The following is a 17,014-nucleotide window of genomic DNA, read 5'->3' as shown; positions in this document are numbered from 1 at the left end:
CATTGATTACAAAATGTTAGTATCAATATCAATCAAATATTTTGGTCTTCTAAAATGAATTCTACATGGTGTTATAATCTCTTCCATTCCCTCAATATTTTGAAAATCAACATAAGGTCAAGTGTATTGTGTACCTTGAACCAAAGATGATGTGCTTTCACAATAAAATGCAAAAGATGGAATATCACCTACTTGATGTGTTGATGTTGTGCTTTCAACATGACATGATGGAGTGTGTATATCGTTGGATCTACAAATTAGTGTCTCTTCAACATGAGAGGATGGTGTGGCAGACAATATGACTCCAGCATTGGAAGATGGTGTAGCAGACGATATGACTCCAACATTGGAAGATGGTGTAGTGGACCATATGACTCCAACATTGGAAGATGGTGTAGCGGACGATATGACTCCAACATTGGAAGATGGTGTTGCTTCACAATTAAATTGTCTTCTTGAGTGTAACAATCTCATTCGTTCTCTTGGTCTTTCCAAATCTTCCTCTTTGTTTCTTTATACCGGTGGTTCTTGATCCTCTTTGAAAGTCAATTCTTCATTATTTCTTTGCTTACGTAGTAATTTCATTTTATCTCTTTTAATTGCCAAATCTCTCTCTCTCTCTCTCTCTCTCTCTCTCTCTATCTTCATTTGTTTGAGTTTTTGGTTTCTTCCTTGGCATGATGATGATTTCTACATGTCAAATTATTCAAACATCTAAATTACTTAAAATATGTAAATTACAAATTATTCATATACATATAAAAATTATAATTATTTGAATGAATACACAATATATATCAAATGACTTGTCAAATTTTTAACCATTTCAAAATAACATTTCATTCAAACATACAAATTTCAATGAATTCACTATATATTAAACAACATGTCAAATTATAATCAAATTTGTATCTGTATATAAACAAACAATATTTAAAATAGATTGCACTAACCTTTTCTATACAAGGAATATTCAAAAAGTCTTCAAATCACATATCCAATTATTGAATTTTGTGTTTGTTAGCTTTCAAAAGTGTTGAAATAATGTTTGCTATGTTGAAACCCGTGATTTCTATCAGAATAAAAGAGTGCATAATAGACCAAAAGAAAAGAATAGATGAAATGGGCCTCAAAGTTTCTTTTTGTCTATTTTTAGGTGATTTCACATAGTGTGTATGCACTATAGCGCATACGCACTATAAAGCATGTACACACTATAGTGCATACGCACTATGTAAAAAAACATCACTCTGAACTACTCTCTATCCTCCCTACTCTCTCTCCCATCCCCTACCCTCTCTCTCTTCCTACTATCTCTCCCCTCTCCCATCCCTTACACTCTCTCTCTCCCCTCTCACATTCTTTACATTCTCTCTTTCTCTCCCTCTCCCACCCTCTACTCTCTCTATCTCTCTCACTCTCTCTCCTCTCCCATCCCCTACTCTTTAGATCTCTCACACACACTCTTATCCCCCCACTCTTTTCTCTTTGATCCCCTACTCTCTACATTTTTCACACACACTCCCATCCCCCCATCTCTTTCCCTCTCCCTCTCCCACCACCTACTATCTCTCTCTCTCACATTCTCTCTCTCCCTCTCTACTCTATCTCTCTCTCCCATCCCTTGCTCTCACTCTCTCTCTCCCATTACCTACTCTCTCTCACACTCTCCCATCCCCTAATCTCACTCTCTCTCTCCCATCCCATATGAGCTCTCTCTTCCACCACCTTCTCACTCTCACACTCTCTCTCCTATCCCCTACTCTGTCTCTCTTACACACACACACTCCCATCCCACCCTCTCTCCCTCTCCCACTCCCTCTCCCACCACCTACTTTCTCTCCCCCATCCCCTACTCTCACAATCTCATACTCTCTCCCATCCCCTACTTTATCTCTCTTACACACATTCCCATTCCCCCTCTCTCTCACCCTCTCCCACCACCTACTTTATCTCCCCCATTGCCATACTCTCTCTCTCTCTGCCACCCCCTACTCTCTCTCACACTGTTACACTCTCTCCCATCCCCTACTCTCTCTCACACTCTCACACTCTCTCTCCCATCCCCTACTCTCTCTCTTTCATAAACACACAAACTCTTATCCCCCCACTCTTCTTCTCTCCCATCCCCTACTCTCTACATCTGTCACACACACTCCCATCCTCCCTATCTCTCTCCCGCTCCCTCTCCCACTTCCTCTCCTACCACCTACTATCTCTCTCTTCCTCTCTACTCTCTCTCTCTCTCTCTCTCTCTCTCTCTCCCATACCTTACTCTCACTCTCTCTCTCCCATCCCCTACTCTCTCTCACACTCTACCATCCTCTAATCTTACTCTCTCTCTCTCCCATCCTGTACGAGCTCTCTCTGCCACCACCTACTCTCTCTCTCTCACTCTCACACTCTCTCCCATCCCCTACTCTCTCTTACACACACTTTGATCCCCCCTCTCTCTCTCTCCTCTCCCATCCCCTACTCTCTAGATTTGTCACACACACTCCCATCCCCCCTCTCTCCCTCTCCCACTCCCTCTTGCACTGCCTAAGTTATCTCTCTCTCTCTCTCTCAAGTACTCTCTCTCCATCTCTACTTTCTCTCATCCATCCCCTACTCTCATTCTCTCTCTTCCATCCCCTACGCTCTCTAACACTCTCTCCCATCCCTTACTCTCTCTCTCTCTCAAGTACTCTCTCTCCATCTCTACTTTCTCTCATCCATCCCCTACTCTCATTCTCTCTCTTCCATCCCCTACGCTCTCTAACACTCTCTCCCATCCCTTACTCTCTCTCTCTCTCTCTCGCCCATCCTGAATGAGCTCTCTCTATCACCTCCTACTCTCTCTCAAACTCTCACACTCTCTCCCATCCCCTACTTTATCTTTCTTATAAATAAATACACATTCTGGTTCCCTCCCTCCCTCCGTCTCTCTCTCTCTCTCTCTCTCTCTCTCTCTCTCTCTCTCTCTCTCTCTCTCTCTCTCTCTCTCTCGTAGTCCCTCTCCCACTTCCTACTCTCTCCCATCCCCTACTGTATCTCTCTTACACACTTCCATTCCACCTCTCTCTCTCCCTCCCACTTCCTCTCCCATGGCCTTCTCTCTCTCTCTCTCTCTCTCTCTCTCTCTCTCTCTCTCTCTCTCTCTCTCTCTCTCTCTCTCTCTCTCTCTCTCTCACTCTCACTCTCTCCCTCTCTCTCACATCCATCTGCCATTGCCTACTCTCTCTATCACTCTCTCCCCTACTTTTTTTGTCACTCACTCTCCTTCTCCCACTTCCTCTCCCACTGCCTACTATCTCTCTCTCTCTCTCTCTCTCTCTCTCTCTCTCTCTCTCTCTCACACACACACACACACACACACACACACACACACGCACACACTCTCACTCTCACTCTCACTCTCACTCTCACTCTCACTCTCTCTCTCTCACTCTCACTCTCACTCTCTCTTACTCTCACTCTCACTCACTCTCACTCACTCTATCGCTCTGTACTCTCTCTCTCTCTCTCTCTCTCTCTCTCTCTCTCTCTCTCTCCTCTCTCTCTCTCTACTACCCCCTACTCTCTCTTACATTTTCACACTCTCTCATATACCCTACTCTCTATTTCTCTCTTACACACATTTCTATCCCCACTCTCTCTCCCTCTCCCATCGCCTACTCTCTCTTCCATCCCCTACTCTTTCTCAAGCTACTCTATCTTCCCCCTCTCCCATTCCATACTCTCTCTCTTTCACACACATGCACTCCCATCCTCCTCTCTCTTGCTCTTGCTCTCCATCTCTATCTCCCACTACCTACTCTCTCTATTTCTTTATCTCTCTCTCACACACACATAGTCATTCCCCTACACCCCCCCACCTAGCTCTCTTTTGGTCTTGGTTTGCAATTTAGACCTCAATAGTGTGTGCACCCTATAGCATCCATGCACTACTAAGAATTCAATGCTTCTAATAGTGTGTGCATGCTATAAGGCACACACACTATTGAAAGCTTTGCATTAAACCCAAGCCTAAGGCTTGGTTTTGCCTTAGAGATCCAATCCAAAGGTTTGGAGTTTATAAATATGTCTAAGATGTGTTTTCCAACAAACATACCAAGAATGATTGATTTTTTTTGTGTGCTCCCCTTTAAGATTCCTTGTGGTTGGGTATCATCAAGATTAGGTTACATAGTATTATAGGTCTCTATGCTAGCTATATAGCCATATAATTTATTTTTAATTTGAACTATTCAAGCCTTTCGTCTATAATTTCTTTTGAATGTATGTTCATTTTTTTGCCAAAAACCATCATGTACTAATTGGGCTATAGATTTTAGCTCGTTCATCAAATTTTGCAACAACTTAGTTTTTTAGAAACTAGACTCCATTCTACATACTTTGAAAAAGAAAAGTTTTGATTTTAGATTAATTTTCAATTATTTCTAGGGGGAGCACACAGATATTTCATAATTTTTGGGATGTGTCTAGTTAAAAAATTCATTAAAAAAAATACACATTATAAAATTACCTGAAAAATATGGGATAAACTACATAGTGTTAAGTAACTTTTGACCGGAGTGATTAAAGAATTTCAAAAAAAAAGTTAAAATTTTAGGGGTGCCACACTTTGTACTATGTTATACTTTTTTGAAATAAACAGTACCACTTTTTGTGGCCCCCATTTTTGAGGACCTAAAACTAAACCATTTTGAAAAAAAATTAGTAGTTTAGAAAGTAGATTCAAAGGACTACAACTTTTGTTTTTGTCATATCTTAAAATTTTGAGCATAACTATCTTCAAATTCTTGTTGAAGTTCAAAATTTGTAGATTTTAGGAAAAAGGTGTCCACTTATACCCCTCTTTTGGCACCACAACTTGGTGCACTTACCCTAACAATGATTTTATAGTGTCGCTTGATACTCATGATTCATATATGCATTTCAACATGATATTTAGGGTTAACCAAGTAACCTAAAAATTTGAGTTGGACTAGGTTAGTAATCTAATACTAATTAGTTAGTAATTAGAATTAATTACCTTAATCAAGGTTAAGTGATAAATTTGTATTCCTAGAGTTTTTAAAAAAAAATTTAAATATTTTAAGCATTTTATTAGGTCTCTAAATAGTCCTATGAGCCAAAAATAAAGAAAATTAAGTGCCTAGGGGCTATATGTATGGGTTGGGGGTATTTTCCACTCCTCTAGCACCTTTTGTTGACTTTTGTGACCACCCAAATATCTCATTTTTATTTTAGTGCGAAAATTTGAATTCCACCATGAAGTTTTCTTTAGTGATGAGGTTAAGTTAGAAGACTTTAGAAGCCTTACCCAAGTGGGGGAGTTATTTCAGTTTTTAGGTGGTTGAGTTAAGAGCCTATTTAGTGGAAGATTTGAGAGTGAAAGAGTGTTCACCCAACCTCTAGTTTTAGAGAGAAAAGTCAGGATTGAAGAAGAAGTAAAGATAACTCTTCTCAAATTTTAGTTTGCCATAACCTTATTGTGAAGGTAGGAATCTTTCCAGCTTGTGTCTTCATGCTATGTTTCACTTCTTAAGTAGGTTTTTGCATATGTGTGTTCATGTGTTTCATGAACATATTTGGGATGGGATTGCAATGTGTTTTCTTTAAATGTTGTTCCTTCATATTTGATATTTGATATTTTAGGGAAATGTAAGGGTTATGTTGGAATTATTCACCTTTGGATAGGGTATAAGTGGTCATGTATGGGAGGAGGGCTTCATTTGGACTCTAGCAGTGCAGAGTCTCTCTCCATGACAAGGAGAGGGAGATAATAGGGTGTTATGGGCCCTTACTCGTTAGTATAAACCATATTTGTGTTTTGGGAAATTGAGAAGTGAAAAAATGTAAGTTTTTGTAATATTATCCTTGAAAGGGCATGTGTGAAAGAATGGAAGTTCTTGTGATATTAGCCTCAAAAGGGCATCTATTATGGTGTTGTGACTAACTTCTCCTACCTAGTAAATCCATCTTCTCCCTAGTCTGGTTCGTTGATGAACCTATTGTAAAAACTTGGGATGGGAGTAAATGGGTGGAATCTATCTTTGTGTTAAATCTATTTGTCTCATGGTCAGTTTCGTTATCTCCTTTGTTACCTTGGTAAAATTGCAAATTTTATAGTGGCTACCTTGTTATGGAGCCAAGAAGAATCTCAGAGTTATTTTTTTCAATTCAAATGTGTTGAGATATTTCTCCTCAAGATAATGATAATGTTGTTAAAAAATTTATTGTTAAAATTATTTTTGAAATGATTATGATCTCAATTTTTCTTCCTTGGCTCTTTCTCGAGGGAGTCCTTGAATTAGATGAATGAATGAGAATGGAGTAATTTTCATTCATATGATATCCTATGTGATTAAATTTATATGCTTATTTTGTTTAGTAAATGGATGCAATGATATTTTGCCTTTTCTGTGATATTCTTAAAGTTGAAATTTATAATCATCAATGAAATTGTAATTAGAGAAAATGATGACAAATAATGTTATAACAAATTTGAAACCAAAACTAAGTTAAGAAAATTTGATTATTCATGATAGATTATCTTTTAATTTCATAATTGTTGGAACGAAAAATAGCCCTACGTGGATGAATGAGAAAAACATTAAACTCTATGTTATAATCAACTTAGAAAGAAAAGGTCCCCTTTGGTTAACTAAGTAGATTTAATAATTCAATAAATAAGGGACTTTATTTGTAAATCTTACACCTATAAAAAAAGGACATGAAGAAAAAATAAAAATTTAAGAGCAAAAAGCTCTCTGCCTTTGCATGGGAAAATCAATTAATTCTGTTGTCAACAAAGAATCTCCTTCAAGATTCTTTTTAACATTCCTTTTATTTAATTTTTTAGTGACATAGAATATATTGAAACAAAAAATAATAAAAAATAAAATTAATATCTAACCCCCCTCTCAGAAGCACTCTTCCCATTAAGACATTCCAACAATTGGTATCAGAGCTCAGTTCTCTCAAAAAGAAGCCTAAAAACTTGGAGGAAAAGATATAAAGATGGAAGTCTTCAAAATTGGGAAGATCATTGAGAACCAGGTGATAGATGTGCATCTTGCTCTACACATGGTAGAGGAAGCTAGAGAGGAATTAAGAAAATCCTTTAAAAGAAGGATGAAAATAGCTATAGCCGAAAATGATATTCACTACAACAAGATTGACACCACAAAAGTATTTGCAGAAGGAAATTCCAAAGAATTTGATGCAGCAATAGTAGAACTGATGGAGAAAAATAGAGTTCAAGCATATGAGATAAGAACTCTTAAGATAGAGCATGAATCACAGGCCATAATACTATGTGAAATCATTGAGCAAAAGAAAAGAGCAGTTGAGGATAGAATCATGATGGAAGATGACAAAGTAAATCTTGCAAACTAACTTGAAAAAAAAAGTATTGAATTAACAAGGATCTCAAACATGTAGATGGATACACTTGCCCAATAGATGAACCTTCATCATGAACTCAATATGAAAGATATTGAGATCTCTACTTTGAGGATTTAGAATGAACAAAAGTAGAATGAATTGAAGAGAGAAAAAGAAAAAATAGAGAATCTCAACAAGTCAAGTGAATCTATCAAGTACTTTGAATAGTTGCTGAAATCCCCAAGATTAGCCCATGAAAAATCAGGACTTGGATACATCAGCACTGAAGTTGGGGAATCATCAAAGAGTGCTAAGCAAAGAAGTGACAAAGGTAAGGATTCTAAACCCAATTGTCATTACTGTAATAAAAAGGAGCATAATTCTAATGTTTGTAGGAGTAGAAGGATCAATTAGCCAAACACGCCCAAAAGCAAGGGTTACTATCACAAGTGCAACATGCAAGGTCACATGACACAAGACTGCAGGTCTAAACTCACAAGGACAAAAAGATTTGATGGACACTACCACAATTGCAAGAAGTATGGACATAGAACCTTTGAATGCAGATCAAAGCCTATGTGGACACCAAATTAGCATATAAGAAGGGACAACTATGTACACCATTACAATTTAGACTACAATACGAGGCAAAGCTATCACTATTGTCAAGAGTATGGACATATACCCCAGAATTACATCATAACACGTTTCAAGGGGAACTATAAAAGATGGTTGAACCAAACTACTTGCTTCAGTTGCTTGAAAACTAGACATGTTAGTAGGAATTGTCCAACAAACGCAAAGGCATCCAAGACAGAAGTAAATGAGAGCAAAGAAAAAGTTGATGAGGAGGCACACATCAGAATAGACATAAAGAAGACATGGTAGAAAAAGGATGGATCAATTACATCTAGTGGAAGGGTCACTTCACCCAAGAGGTCAAGTGATCATACCTCATCCAACTAATCACAAGATGAGCCTACAGGGTTGATACATATAAGGAAGTATCATACATCAGCCCTAAATAGAGATGAAGCACTACAAAGTATAAATTTGCATGAGATAAGATGCTAAGACAAAACTTGAATGATGATGCCGAGCTGTCTTTAGATGCTGAGTGAGAATACCTGCTGAGTGGATGCCGAGTTGAAAACCTTTGGAAGCTAAGTGATAGGTGAAGGTACAAAGATGCATTAAATGTAATGTTTTTGAGTCGCTTAAAGGTGAAAATTGACTCATTTTGAGCCACTCAAATTAAGAGTGATTACCAAGAACATGACTGAGTAATTTTCAAGCTTTTAACTAGTGATTTGCAACAATTCAGCATCTACCCAAGCAATTTAAGTGTTTAACCAGGTATTTCCTTCACGTGCTAAGTTTGTGAAGTTTATTTTAAAATGCCAAACCCTAGTTCAGTTAAAAATGGCATCTAGTTCAAATTTGACCCAAGGGAAAGAGAGCCATGAGATTCAACTTTTTAGTAACGAGGTTAAGCAACCCAAATTCAGGCCAATCCCAAAAGTTGCATATAAAAATGATCCCACTAGTGCCCTATCTACAATCCCTGATAAAGTTGTTATGGTTCAAGATGTGCGAAAGTGTTATAACTGCAAAATAGGAGCCATAGGAGACTTGGAAAATTTTTATGCCTTTGACAAACTTTGTGACAACGGTATATTGAAGGATGAATTTTCAATTTTAGAGAAGAAGGGTTTAATCAAAGCCCTAGTTTTTCCAATTGTATTCAAAATCAAGTGGGTATGCATAATAGTTAGCAGAATTCATGATGGATCATTTTGGTTAGACCAAGGACAAGTTAAATTTACCAAGAAGATGGTTCATAGGGTTATAGGATTTCCAACCATAGATCAGCCCAAGACACTGAGAAGTCAAAAGAAGGAAACAATAGAGAAGAACACAGGTACAAAATAGAATAATAGGGGAATGAAAATTGACATAGTAAAAGAACCCCTATTAGATTTTGTTGTGAGGATCATATCACACAAATTTTATCAGCCCAATAGATTGAATAGCATGCCTTGTATAGCTATTGATGTTGCATACAAATTGATAAAGAAGGATCATACATATGATCTTGCAAAGCTCATGTCAGAACAAATTAATGGAAATCTTGGAGCTATTAGAAAGTCCAAGGGAGCACAATGTAAATTTGGGTCAGAGCTAGTTTGTATGTTCTTCTATGTGATGAAGGAATTCCCTTCATTTGGTAAATTCAACTGGGGTCAAAACAAAACAATTGTTGATCAAATAAATGATTTTATTGCACAAATGGGAGATAGCTTTGATGATCAAATGTCTATCTATTTTGATGACTTCAAGAATGCAATGAAGAAAAGAATGAGGATACCTATTTTATTGGTAGAAAAACATGTAAATGACATATTCTTTCTTGTTGACATTGATTATACTTACATCAAAGCAGTCCTTCCAAGAGTAAGATGGCTTAGACCATTGGAATATGAACTTGATGTTGATCAAGCTTCTATAGCTATTATAGCATTACTTGTAGAGGAAATGGACAAGTCTGCCAAGGCATTTGGAACTTATGACTCTATCAAATTAAGAGTTGTTACAAAACTCAAGACTACCATAGTAGTGAAGAAGAAGGAAAAGCTGGAAAAGAAAATAAAGAAGAAATTTGGTGTTGAAGAAACAAGTGTAGCAAGCAAAGCATAGGAGATTAGTGAAGGAAAAGAAGAAGGTGATGATGAGAAAGAAGAAGATGAGCCAGAGCAAGGGCCAACTGAATCATCACAAGGACAAGGTGAAGAAAAAGATGCGAGTGCTAAGGAAGAAGAAGCCAAGGAAGCACCTATCAAAAGGAAGGCAATGATGTTGGAGTGCAAGGGCAATGGAAATGGCATCGAGGACATGGGTAAGGGGGTTGACAGGGGTAAGGGGGTTGACCTGCATCATCCTAGGTGCAAGGGGGTTTCTCATGGCCTAGCTTATCAATAGAAACACCATTACATGCATGAGGGGAAGTAGGGTGGCTTGGAGCAATATCAACATAGGTGCGAGGGAAAATCTAATGGCGACATGCAACAAGAACAAGGTAATCAATCTGGCTCTGATTCTATCTTTCACAATTTTTCTTCCATTTTTTCATCTACCCCTATTGTCCATCTAGCTCAGGATCATGACCTCAAACAAATTTTTTCCTCTACACTAGTAGTACAACCAATCAATTCTATGTCTAACCCTTTTCTATTTCAGAGTTTCCCTTTCAAAGATATAAATTCTAAATGGCTCCCAAATACCACTGATAAGTCAATTTTCAAAGGGAAAGCAATTGTTCAACCTGCAAACCCTTTTTCCTTAACCCTTATTTTCATGATCAAAGGTTGCAATTGAGATCTACAGGTTCACAAGGTACAAACCGTAGATTCTCACCCTATTTCAAAAAGGATGAATCTTCTAACCATGCTCATCAACCTCAGCCTCCAAATTTTTTTGGGCAGGAAAATTTTTCTCATAATAATCATTCAATGAATCATTTGTCATGAAGAAACACTTTAGATTCATTGGTTCCTACAAAGGTGAGTATGCGATATAAATCTACATTTGCACAAAGAAGTCCAAAGAGAAGGATCTTCAAAAAGAAACCAGTTTTTGATATTTGTGAAGGTGATCCTCTCAATTTACCTATCCAAATGCAATTTTCCCAAATGCAAAATAGCGTGACTCAAGAGAAGTTAGATTTGAGAATTCATAGAGCCCCCTTCAGACCAAAAAGGACCTAGAGAAAGAAAGCTCAGGGTAAATTAGATCAAGACCTTCTGAACTTTAGACTTGACCAATAGTTGTCGGACACTATTCAAGAGAAATATCAAAATTATATGGATCAAGATCCTTTGAATCCTTCTCAACAACAATTGCATGTTACTTTTTCAAATCAAATGTTGCAGAGCTCGATCTCTACTCTTCAATAGACAACTCTCATAGGTAAGTTTTTTGTTGCTTCTTTATCTTTTATGGATATCAAGAATTGGGCTTTCATACGCTAGTCTAGACTTAAAGATATTTTTTATCATGACTCGGACTCCAACTTCTTTATTGTTATTTTTAATTTGAAAGATGAAAGAGATGTTGTTAATAAGGAGAAGGGTTGGTTTTGTCAGGGAGGGGGGTTATATACCATGTTGTGGATTCCAAATTTTAATCCAGGAGATATTAATATCCAATTCTTTCCACATTGGATTTTTTTTCCTTCCTTGCCTTTGGAATATCATGATCCTGAGATTATGGAAATTATAGCTAGCAAGTTGGGTATTTTTTTGAAACATGATTTGATTCCATATGAGTGCCCTTAAATGGAAGTCAGTTTTTGTTTATTAAGTAATATGCATAAAAAATTTCCTAAATCTATTGCTTTCATATCCAAATGGGGGAAATGGATGCAATCAATTAAGGTGCAGGATTCCTCTGTGATTCAAAAATTTCAAGATAAACTTGGTCACTTCAGTTTTATGTGCCAAACTGAACAAGAAGATGTTTTACAAGTTTGTCCCTATCACTGTTCAGACCCCAATAATTGTTCTTAGAAAATTTCTTTGATGGATTGTCACACTTCTGAGGCCAATAAAATTTTCTCCATGTCAAGGGATTAATATGTTACATTAGATAGCTTGCACAATATGCACATAGTGAACATGCATATAGGTGAATTCATGCCAATCTCATTCATGGTTTATCTTCAACAATTTCTTTGGATTATGGCTTTCTTCCAACGTGCATACTTCAATAGTAAAATATTTTTGTTGGATTTTGTCCCTTCATCTTCAATGGATTCCTTTAAAGGCGTGAGATCCAAGTTACTTCTTCTAATAGACTTTCAATGTTGTGTATCTCCAAAGTCACTCAACTTGATCAATTTTCAAAACAAAAGTTTTTCACTTTCATTGCTAGGGAAGTGTATTTGGTGCCTGTCTATTCATCTTTCTCCTGTGATATTGACTTTTATTTGTGATAAAATTTCATTTGAAATTACCACTTCTATTATTTTTTATATTACCAAAGAAGAAGGTTTGCAAGTTGAGGATTAAAATTCACCTATAATAGACTCCATGCTTTGAGAATTTCAATTTTGGAATAAATTGATCCCAAATCATGCATTTGAAAAATAGATAGTTCTTAACCAATTTCCTTAGGATTCTAGTGAAAGAACACAGATTTAATGGCAAAAGATCCCTTAAAACTAGAGGCTAATCTCTATCAACTACTGCAAAAGTCTACGGTATCATTTCCTAAAGAACCTTAGTCTCACGATCCTCATGATCTAGATAATTTTAAAATTCAGCCTCTATCAATATTGCAATCTCTGTCTACAATACCTCCTATTGCTAAAACACCCAAGGTGCTAGGTAGATCGAAGGGTTCCAAGATAAGAATAGAAATTGCTGCAGGTATTCAAACAACTTTGGACAATAGCTTCACTCTTATTAAAAGATCGAGAAGGAGAACTAGGAGTTCTCCTTGTTTCCAATGAAAACCATTTCTTGGAATGTCAGAGGTTTAAATGCCACTGACAAGAGGCAAATAATCAAAAAAGTTATTGATTCTTCATAGGCAGATATTATTTTATTATAGGAAACTAAATTGTCCCAACATAACTTTGATAAAATAGTTGCTAGCTAGAAAAAATGGAATTCTTATCATATGCAAGGATTGGGTGCTTCTCGAGGTTTAGCAGTTCTTTGGAATCCTCTTACAACTAATTCACAGCTCCTCCAATGAGAGAACAATTGGCAGATGCTTCATATAATTGCATTTGACATATATTTTTTCCCCATTAATGTTTATGGGCCTACTTCATCTAAGGATAAAGCTTGTTTATGGGATTCTATCACATGCTTTCTTCAAATGCAAGAGCATCTACAAGTGGTTTTTGGAGGTGATTTTAATGCTTTATTATCTCAATCTAAGAAAATTTGAGGTATTATCCCTCCCCCCCCCCCCTTAAACCATACAAGATTTTAATGCTTTTGTGGATAATAACAATCTAATAGATGTTCACCCAAATAATGGCTCATTTACCTAGACTAATAAAAGATCTAGATTTGCTAATATCATTGCTCATCTAGACAAATTTCTCTTATAAAATGATTAGAAGTTGAATTGCTCAAATATTTCCTCATAAATCCTTACACTACCAGGATCTGATCATTTTCCTATATCTTTAAGCCTCATTTGCAACAAAAAATGTTCGGAACAATAGTTTCACTCTTCATTTAAATTTGGAAGTATGTGGCTTAGGCATCCAAAATTTCTACATAGTATCCAATAGTGGTGGAATCAAGTTTCTATGGAAGGTATTAAAATGCATCAGTTTGCTATGAACCTTAAATATATCAAATCCCAAATTAGGATCTAGAATCAAAAGCTTTTCAAAAATGTGTTCCACCAAAAAGCATCAGTCAAGGAACAGTTAGAAGAAGTATGTAATCAGATCATCTAGTAGGGAATGAATGAAGAAACATATTCTTCTCAAAAGAATCTACAATCACAATGGGAGGACCTGTTTGGTAAAGAAGAGATGTACTGGAGACAAAAATATCGAGAATTATGGCTCCAAGATGGAGACAAAAATATAAAGTTTTTCCATTCTTCAGCTCAGCAAAAAAGAATTAATAGTACAATATTCCATATCAAAGATGCTACCTCTAGTGATCTCCTGTCCAATGAAAATCTTATAAAAAATGAAGGTGTCAAATTTTTTAAAAACCTTCTTGCACTTGACATTTTTCCTAATCCTTTTGTGTCACAAGTGGATGAACTTCTTGACTCTATTCCAAAATTGATTACAGATCAAGACAATGATATTCTGATGGCTCTCTTCACTATTCAAGAAATTTGAAAGGTTGTATTTTCATTTCTTCTTGACAAAGCCCCAGGTCTAGATGGTTTTACTACTTTGTTCTACCAAACTTGCTGGAATATAATTGGATGGGATTTATTGGTGGTTTTTGAAGAATCTAGAAGATATAAACTTATGTTGAAATATTTTAACACTACCAATATTTCTATTATTCCAAAAATTAAGGATCCCCAAACTTTTGCGGATTTTTGACCAATTTCTTTATGCAATTTATCCTATAAGATTATCACTTTAGCTATATATCTTAGGGTTCAACATCTTATTCCATGTATTATTTCTCCAGAACAAGGTGGATTTGTCCCAGAAAGGGAAACCATGGAAGGGGCACACGTGGCTCATGAAGTTCTCCACTCTATTAATTGAAGCAATTCTTCAAACTTTTTTATTAAACTTGATATGATGAAAGCTTATGATAGAGTTTCCTAGAAATTTTTGCTTCAAGTTCTTGCTAAAATGGGGTTTTCAAAAAATTGGTGCAAATGGATTAAAGCATGTATTTTGGGAGCTTGGTTTTCGCTGATCATTAATGGTAAGCCTGTGGGTTTCTTTCCTTCTAAACAAGGGATAAGAAAAGGGGATCCTTTATCCCTAGCCTTATTTATTATTATGGCTGAAGTGTTTAGTAGGGCCATTGCACACCAAAAAATTTTGCAAAAATGGAAAGGAGCTCTTATTTCAGGTACAAACATATCTATTACAAATTCTCTTTTTTGCGGATGACACTCTTTTGTTTGGATTGTCAGATGTCCAGGAAGCTCATCATATTCTTAATACCCTTGATCTCTACTCAACTATGTCTAGTCAAGCTATTAATGCTCAAAAATCCAAGATTTATTTCTTCAATACTAAGAAGATGGTTTCTGACAAAGTTAAACTGTTATTGGGTTTTTGAGAAGACTTTTTTCCCTCAGTATATTTGGGTATTCCTTTCTTCATGGGTTCAAATAAATCTTCATATTGGTCTTCAGTTATTTAACGTATTTAGAGTAGAATTGCTTCTTGGAAAGTTAGATGGTTGTTATTAGTGAGAAGAATTTTGTTGATCAAATTAGTTCTAGTTGCATTTCCTAATTATTTCATTGCTTTCTTCAAGATCCCACTTAAAGTGTTACTTACAATTCAAAAATTGATTAAGGGTTTTCTTTTGTCAGGTAATATGAATGAATCTCATAAGATCCCACATATTTCATTACAAGATATGTCACAGAGTTCAAGTGTTGGATGGGTAGGTATTCATGATCTATCTATTAGAAATGAAGCATTTGGTGGGAAATTGATTTGGCACATGTATTGTAAGTTTCAGTCCACGTGGTGCAAAATTATGTAGCAAAAATATCTAGGTAACAATGATCCTTCTAGAATCCTAACTATTTCAAACCCTCCTAAAGGCTTGGTCATTTGGGATTTCATGATAGCTTTGCGCAAAATCATTGTAGACTACATCTCTTGGGAAGTCAATAATGGCTTAAGTATTAATTTTTGGTATGATTCCTGGAATGGTCAAATTCCACTTTCCAAGAGTGGAATCTCATTGAATGTTATCCAAGTTGCTGAGTGTCATTGGGGATCCCAATTTAATCATTATGTGGAATATGTTTATGAATTTTGAAGGAAAATAGTTTGGAAGGATCCTACTAAATTACCTCTGTCATTGTAGGAAATCATTCAATTTCAAAATATTTTGAATTCAAGGCAAGTCTTTTTTTCTGAAGCCCATGATTGGATTTTTTGGGCTCCAGCTAAGGATGGAAATTATTCAGTGAAAGAGGGGTACAAAATTTTAAAACATAATGGTTTGAATAAACCTACTTCTAGAGATTTTTCATTTTGTTGGAATCCAGTTGTTCTTCCTAAAGTAGGTTGTTTCTCATGGCTAGCACTTAAACGCATAAGTTTAACTAGTGACAGACTAAATAGACTACATATTGCTCCTCCTTTTAAATGTGTTTTTTATGAGGAACAAGAAGAAATTGTGGATCACCTATTTGTTACATGTTCATTTTCTTATCAATGTTGGTGCTTCATTTTGAGTAAACTTAATTACCTTACTCCTTTTCCAAACAATCTTTGGGATATCTTTCAAGCCTGGCCACTTCTTTATCAAAAGGCACTGTTTGAAAATATGTGGAAATGCATACTAAACTTGGTAGTTTGGGCTATCTAGTGGGAACATCATAAGCATATTTTTAGAAAAGAATCCCTTTCATTAGACATTATTTTGATTGGTATTGAAAAATCAATCTTGGGAGTGACTAATTCTAGTCTAAAAGTGATTAAATTCAACTCGATTGTGACCCATTAGGATTTCCAAATTGTCCAACAATGGAAACAATTATTCATACCAAATGGGTGGAAAGTTAGGCACTCACCCACATATCTCTTACCTAGAAATAATTTTTGGAGACCCCCTTCATATGGTTTTTGGAAGTTGAATTTTGATGGAGCTTCAAGAGGAAATCTAGGTCCATCGGCTTTTGGAGCATGTATTAGAAATCCCTCTGGTCAGGTTGTGGCTATCATAGTTTCTCTTCTGTCCATTGATACTAATAACATAGCAGAGGCTTATGCCCTATTGGCTAGGCTTATGTTAGCTAAATAAGGTTTTTTCCATAGGTTACATATAGAAGGGGATTCTTCAGTTATTATTGACACTTGTATCCATAGGCGCATCATTTCTTGGAAGCTAAAATATGTTCTTAACCAAATTTGGAGACTTCTTGATGAATGTTTATATATTTGCAT

Source organism: Cupressus sempervirens, chromosome 9 (assembly GCF_028749045.1).
Source record: "Cupressus sempervirens isolate cs-2001-9-10 chromosome 9, ASM2874904v1, whole genome shotgun sequence".
NCBI lineage: Eukaryota > Viridiplantae > Streptophyta > Pinopsida > Cupressales > Cupressaceae > Cupressus > Cupressus sempervirens.
The sequence above is the reverse complement of the archived record's forward strand: the minus strand, read 5'-3'. Positions refer to the sequence as shown.